Here is an 8,331-nt window from a genome sequence, read left to right as displayed (position 1 = left end):
CTTTGAAAAAGTTAAACTTAGAGAAAGAATCAGTCTCATATTAACACATATTACATGATTTAATTTAAGTGAAATATCCAGAATAGGCTCATTCCATAGCAAGAAAAAGCATAGTTGTGATTTTAGGCAATTGGGAAGGGGAAAGAATACTGAGTAAGTGGAAAAGTTTATGGAGTTTCTCTTGGGATAAATTAAAATGTGGTAAACTTATGAAATGATGATGTTTAGATGACCATACGGATAACCAAGACACATAAGCTCAACACTTGAAGAATAAATCTTAATAGTAAGAAAGCGGAATTTCAAAAATGTTGTTCTTCTTTTAAAAAGGAAAAAAATTATATATATATATATATATATATATATATATATATATATATATATATATATATTCGGAATTCAACATTAAAACTTTAGGATGTTAATACTAGATCAGAACACTTTGAAGTGCAAATCCTGATAAGGCATCATGGAGATGATGACAATGATACAGGATAGGACATGGCTCAAATCTGTTGTTCATAGGGTCACCATGAATTATAGTCAATTTAGAGGTACCTACTCATAAAATCATCAAGAAATGTGATACAATGTATGATGCAAGGCAGCCCTAGTAATACAGTGATTACAAGTTCATGTGCTAACTGAAAATCTGTGGTTCCAACCCCACAGCTACTCTTGTGGTTGTCTGCTTCAGTGAAGAACACTGCAGGAAACCCAGTGAGATAATTCTACTCTGTCCTAATTGGTCAGTATGAATTGGAATTCTCCAAACATCAGTGGATCATGCAAATAGTTATCATGGTCAACTGCTAACAAAAAGGTTACAGGTTTGAATTCAGAGATATCATCTCACCCCAGTCAAAATAGCAAAATTGAACAGAACATCAAGCAACAAATGCTGGCGAGGTTGTGGAGAAACTGGAACCCTGATTCACTGTTGGTGGGAGTGTAAAATGGTGCAACCCCTGTGGAAAGCAGTATGGCGCTTTCTCAAAAAGTTGCAAATAGAGATACAATTTGACCCAGCAATTCCACTACTGGGAATATACCCTGAAGAGACCATAGCTGACATCCAAGCAGATATATGCACACCCATGTTTATTGCAGCTTTGTTCACAATAGCAAGGAGTTGGAAACAACCTAAGTGCCCATCAACAAACGAATGGCTAGAGAAGCTGGGGTATACTCGCACAATGGAATACTATGCTGCATTAAAAAACAAGGAACTCATGCAATATTATTCAAAATGGTTGACTCTGGAGAACATTATGCTGAGTGAAATATCCCAGTCACAAAAGGACAAATATTACATGATGCCACTGTTGTAGAATGGGACTGTCCTTGGGGTTGGGGAGAGACTGAGTAAGATGGGTTCAATAATGTATACTGCACTGAAACAGAGGAGGGAGAAAACTGTGTAAAAGAGATATATGACTAGGTATTTCTGTCATCACAGGAGTCTAGAGCGAGGGCTACATGGTGGAGGGGACCTGGGGGAGGGTTTGTAAAACAATGAAAGAATCCTTTCTTTTACTTTTCCATAATTTTTGACTCATGTACTTATAACTTGTTAGTCAAATTTGTGTCTTCTAGGTTGCAACACCCCCATGATACATCTTCAAGGATATGAACATGTACGACCAAGCACAATCAATAAGAGTGCATCTAAATTCCAAAATCAATCTCCATAATAGTCTATGTGTTTCCTACTGCCAAAGGGGCCCTTTAGAGTAGTGAGAGAAGACCTTTACCCTGAAACCCACAGCGTCCCTTTTCAGCAGGAAGTAGCTAAGAGAATACGCCATCCCCTTTTCCTTATGACTCAGGGTGAAGTCTCTCTCAGGGAGGAGTGATAGGGAGTGGCAAAGGACACACCTACAAAGGAGATTAATCAGAACTGACTTTGATGAGCACTGTGGCAATTGGACAATTAAAACAGACATTCGGATGGCGGGGAAGAAGAACAAACTGGGGAGGAGGGTAGAGAGAATGGTGCAGCAATGAAGGAATGAAAACCCAAAATCCCTGTAAATGTTCATTAAAACTAATAAAATTTAGTAATAAAAAAAAAAGATAAAGAACCTAAACTAAAATTCCTAGTCATAAAAATATCAAATGACCACATACCCACTGCCAAGCTTCCTCAGTGTTGAAAAATAAAACATTTATGATCTGGAAAAGAAAAAGAAAAAAAAAACAAATATAAGTCAAATTATCATTGTTGCTGTTGTTGTTAAGTGAAGTTTCAGACATCTAGTACGACAAATGGTAACCATATAAACAACCAATCTGAACCCTGTCCTATCCTGTGCCATCTTGTCACTTTTTAACAGAGTCCATTGTGGCAATCACTGTGGCAATCTACCTGATTGAGGTGTTTTTCTCTCCTTTGCTGATCCTCCGCTCTACCCAAACTCATGTTCTTCTCCAAGGAATAGCCCCGTCTAGCAACATACCCAAAGGACGTGAGAAGAAGCCTCATCACTCTTGCCTCCAAAGAATACTTTGGCTGCACCCTCTCCAAGACATAATTGTTTTGTTCTTTTGTCCGTCCATGGGATATTCAGTGCTCTTCTCCAATACCACAACTTAAAGACAATAAATTCTTCTTCTGTCCAGCTCTCAGATGCATAGCAAGTGATCAGAAAGGCCATGGCCTGGATCAGATGCACTTTAGTCTTCAAACTGACATCATTATTCCTCAATAATTTGGAGAGGCCGTTAATTGCACACTTTTCAGGTGCAATACGTCTTCTTATTTATTGACTGCTCATGCCATGAGTGTTAATTGCGGATCTAAGTATGTATATATAGTTGTATGAAGTTGCAAGTGCTACTACTGTGGTCTGATATAAGAATAACTTTATCTGGGTTTATGATCTCTGGGAAATGTGGGCCAAAGTACTAAATTTATCATTAATTTGTTCATATGACCTTGGCTAACAACAATCATTACCAGTGTGTTCCAGTGTGTCAGGTTGTAATTTGAGGGTACTAAACTTCCTCTAGTGATTATTTAGGCTATTCTTCATTCCAAATTCCTCTTTCCCCCAATTATATATCTTGGGATTTGTATTAGTGTTGTGTTAATATCTTGAGCCTGTAATATAGCCTTTAAAAAGAAATATAATTATATATGAAAGCTTACCAGAGTATTTTTGAATAAAAATGAATATTTCCTTAGAAATTAAATAAAAATATTACTTCACTATATCCTTTTAAGAAACAAAACCAAATATTTATAATCTAGCTCATGGAGATACACCAAGACATAGTTTTAGTGTGCACATTTTAATATTTCTGCTTTAAACATTTCTGAGTTATTAATTTCTGAGAACACTTTAAAGGGTCTCAGTCTAATGCACACATATTTTTTTCTTATTTGCATTTTTGTATAATTTCTTTATCTTAGCTTTTAAATAACTAGAGAATATTTCAGTATCATTTTTATGATGAAGATACTAATTTCTAAATGAATAAGATATAATCAGGAATAATTTTAGGGGACATAATCCAGAGAGCAAATGAAAAAGACTGTTTAAAAACCATGTATAGGTGAATATAAAAAATATTTTAAGATATTATATAAAATATATACTTAAATAGTGTCAACATAGCTGAGAACAGAACTGGGTATTTTATTCTTGCCAAAGTAAATTTATCACAGCTTTTTAAATTTAAATAAAATAGCTTTGGAAAAAAGTGAAGAGCATGGAATGTCCTTGATATGAAACGTAGATCATACAAAATACACACACAAAATCTCTAGTGTGAACAATGTAATTAGAGCAATAAATTTTAATTCTGTATGCCAGTCATTTAGCTAAAGATGAAACAATTCCCAGATTCACATTTTGCTTTTCTGTTTCTTTGACATTCTACTTGTAATACCCTTATGGAAAATTTACTGTTGATGCAAAGTGTGTCTCCAATTCTTTACTTTGTTACCTCAGTAGTGGTTAAGAAAAATCACACTTGTCAAACTTTTATTTTTTTAATAAGTTATGTCCAATTTTTGACAATGCAAGGAAGCTCAAAGTATCTGTATAAATAACTCTTGGAAAAATAGCCAGCAGCAATGTAACCCATGGGATAGTCCATAAAAAACACAATACAAGGCAGATAATGGTGTTTCAGAATTTAATTAAGTCCAAAGGATTAAATGATGTAAAGAATTGATTTAAAACTATTTTTATGGTTAAAAAATAAAGGGATTAGTGGAAGACACTAATCAGCAACTGATTTCCAATGCACTGTAATTAAGAGAGATTTAAAGTTATAATGATGGTTGAGCAAGTCTTGATCTTTTATTAAATACTAATTTAGTTTGCAGCTAAAGTTAGGTTGTTAATCTTAATAAGGACTCTGGTTTCACAGGTTTTTTAATCTTTCAGCTTTCCTCATGTGTTTATATAACACAGCTTAAAAATTATTTTAGATAGTAAAATTAAATTTAGATATCATTCTACATATGAATAATTATTTTACTACTAAAAGGTACGAATAACCAGAAGGAATTTAAGAAGACATGGTTGGTTACTGACTGAATTGTAGCAATCTAAATGCAAGTCTAGAACAGAAATACAAACTAAGGGAAAATGAAAGAAATGAAAAGAAAATGTTGGTGTTAGTTAACATGTATAGAAGCAGGAGTGGCATCCACTTCGTAAAAAACATGCCTCCGAAATGTCGATAGTTGTAGAGAGGCTTCAAGCCTTTTGTTCATATTGTCGATATGAGTTGTGCTTGACATGAAGGCAATCAACAACAACAACAATTAATATGTATAAACATTCACTAATGTTGACAATTTTACTAACGTAAGATATTAATGACCTATGAAATTGTGTTGAGCCACATGAAAATATTTGCTATTATCAATCCAATTATTCTGTAAATCTATATCTGACCTATAGGACCATGAGTTATTTGTTCAAAATGGCTTTCTCACATGTCATTAAGGGAGCTGTGGTGGCCTAGTGGCAACAAGCTTCACTGCAATCCCAAAGGCACATGGTTCGAATCCACCTTGTCCATGGGAGAAGAATGGGCAATCTCCTCTCCTGTTACTAACTGCCCACTGGAGGGTCAGCAGTCGGGTTGGCATTGGAATTAGTTGTTCTGGTGGCCTACTTTAGTGGTAAGGAGCTGCACTGACATCCCAAATAAGCCTGCTTAGAATCCATCAGATGCTCAGTAGAAGAAAGATGGGCAATATTCTGTGTGATCTGCTACATCTGAAAACCCAATGGAAGGTCATCTATGAGTGGGTTCAGCCTCTACATTAAACACCTGGAACACATATGGGAGTATGGAAACAATGTCTTCCCTTGCAGGAGTGGGTTTTGTATAGTAGATGTAGTTAACGGAGGCTGTTCTCTTTTATGAAGTTAATAGACATCAGATTAGTCATCCCATGCCACGTCCTATTCTTTTAACAAAACAGAAATAAAAGGAAAATAAAATCTTTAGTTACTAATATCTGTAAACATTGTTTTATTAATTTTGACAAATATATTATACTTATGTGAAATATTAATGAACTGAGAAATTTCATTTCTCAAAAGTATATGCAAAATCTTGCTACTATCCGTAAAATTATTCTGGAAATCTAAATTTAATTCGTGAATGACAAACTTGTTTTAAATTAGATTGTTATATATTTCTACAATTTGACTACTTTTCAAATTTCTCTCTTGCTTTTTTTCGTAGTCTTTTACTCTAGTTATTTTAAGTTCTGAAACATTTAACATAAAACAACAGTATTTTCCACAACTGAATCATAAACTATATGTAAGCTGAACCACAAGATTAAAAAAAAAGAAATTATTAATGTTGTCAAGGCTTTAGGTGGATGGATCAACAAGCATTGTGCATGGAAATTGTACTCAAGAAGGCAAACAACACACTGCACTGGACAACAATCTTCTTCAAAAGACCTCTTTAAAATCTGAAAGAGAATAATTGTTTTCTTGGTGTTGAACTTCAATCCGTATTGAAGTATGCAGTCCTTGACCTTATGCAGCAAATACCTCAGGTCTTCTTTGTTTCAGCAAAGCAAGGTGTGTCATCTGTATAACGCAGGTTGTTGATGCGTCCTCTTCCAATTCTGATGCCACATACGCTTTCACAGAGTCCAGTCTCTTGAATGATCTATTTCACATATGGGTTGAAAAGGTATGGAGCTAGAATGCATTCCTGACATATACCTTTTCTGATTTTGAACCAGTGTTTCCTTGCTATATTCTGACAACTGCCTTCTGTTCCAAGTATAGGTTTCACAAAAGCACAGTCAAGAGTTCTGGGATTCTCATTCTTCTCAAAGTCAGCTAAGTTTGTTGTAATCCATACAGTCAAATGCCTATGCTGTCAATGAAACACAAATGCTCTGGTACTCTGTTTTCAGCTAAGATCCATCTAACATTGGCTATAAATCCCTAGTGCTACAAGCCTCTTAGAAACATGGCCTGCATATCTGGCAGTTCTCTGTTAATGTAGTGTTCCAGTTGCCTTTGGATAATTTTCAGCAGGATTTTGCTTAAATGTGATATTATGATATTGTTCATACTCTATACGGTCATCTTTTTTTGTTGTTGTTTTTGCATGGGAATAAATATGGATCTCTTCTACTCATTTGGTTGGGTGATTGTCTTCCAGATTTCTTGGCACAACCTGGTGAGCTCATCCAGAGCTCATCTATTTGTTGAAATATATCAAATGGTATGCTGTCAAGTCCTAGGAACTTGTTTTTTGCCAGTAGCTGCATAGAAGTTTGAACATCCTCCTTCATCACCATAGGCTCTTGATCATGCATTGTTTCATTAAATTCTGTGTCAGCCAATTCTTTTTGGTATAGTAACTCTGCAAAACGCTACATGTTCAGACATGACACCACTTCCCCATGCTTCTGTTCCCATTTCTATGAATCATTGGGTCCAATGTTCATTGCAACTTTACTTACAGACTTTACTCACACTTTTGTGTTTTATTAGGAAATAAATTGAGGAGTAAGGAGGAGAAGAATATTTCACAATGCAAGTCCAGGGTTATTTCAGCAGTCCCAAGCCAGATTAACAAGGACTAATTCCTTGATTAGGGCAAGTCTAGATTCAGCCCAGCAGTATATATGCACCTCTGGTGTCTTCAGTCATTCAGCAAACTTTATCTCGGGCAGATACATGAAAGCTTTTTATTCACTCATCCAGAAGCAAAACCTTTTACTGTGGCTTTCTCTCCAGGTTTATTCTGTTACAGAGTCTTTATCCTCTCTTTACCACTAACAGTCACAGCGTAGGAAACACACTCTTATATTTGTTCCAAAGTTGATGATGATTTGCAAGACCATGAGTCTGCAATTAAAGTACCTGGAGATGATGCCTCTAATGGTGATTTAATGTTATGGCTAAAAAAGGCCAGTATTCAAGATTTCTGACACCACAGACCAATTCCTTGCTTTTCTAACCGTTATCTTTCATTACCTGAAGGATCAACCTTCTTTTAACGTCATTTACATTCATGAAAATATGTAAACCAGCTACTCCACTCTTTATGTCTTAATACCTCTGTTTTTAGGTAGTCAATTTCTAATTTGCCTAGTCCTATCAAACAAGAACTCTAAGGAAACAAACATGTCTTTTTCTCGGGAGAATGTTCTAGCACTGTTGAAACTGTTGAAACTGGTACAGTTTGCCTTTATGCAGTGAACAGAAATTGGACTTAGCCACCTCTACTTTGGATCTGCTTACTTTATCATTTACATCCTTCCACAATGAGTGGGATCCTTGCTCCAGAAACACAGAAACACGGTTTGGTTTTGCAAGTGTGGGGTCTGGGAATATGATATACAGTTAAAATGGTTTTACTTTTACTGCTACTAAGATAGAAAGGAAAAGTTAGAAAGGTGCTCTATGGCCTGAGTCAAAAGGGTAGAGAGTGACAATGAAACTGAGAATTTCTATGTATGATGCTTTTTTCTATGTTATAATGATAAAATATATTGTAAAAATTGAACTATATTAAATCTTTTAGTATTGAAATATAAGCTATAGTTTCTGAAAAGTATGATATACTTAATGGATACTGATGTGTTCTTCTATGTAGTAATATTAATGAATATTGGGTGTTATAATAAGGACAAGCATTTACTAGTGTAGTTCACAACAAATTGGGATTCCAAAACAGCAATCATATTCTGAATAATATATTTCTGTAATGTTGTTGTTGTTATGTGCTGTCTAGTTGCCTGTGACTCATAGTGACCCTTTGTACAACAGCTCTGAAAGCTGTCCTGTGTTGGTCCAGTCTCACTGACTCCAACACACTTACCCC

The sequence above is a fragment of the Elephantulus edwardii genome, unplaced genomic scaffold (genome assembly GCF_000299155.1).
Source record: "Elephantulus edwardii isolate Elephantulus edwardi_28Jun2011 unplaced genomic scaffold, EleEdw1.0 scaffold00001, whole genome shotgun sequence".
NCBI classification, from domain to species: Eukaryota; Metazoa; Chordata; class Mammalia; order Macroscelidea; family Macroscelididae; genus Elephantulus; species Elephantulus edwardii.
The sequence above is the reverse complement of the archived record's forward strand: the minus strand, read 5'-3'. Positions refer to the sequence as shown.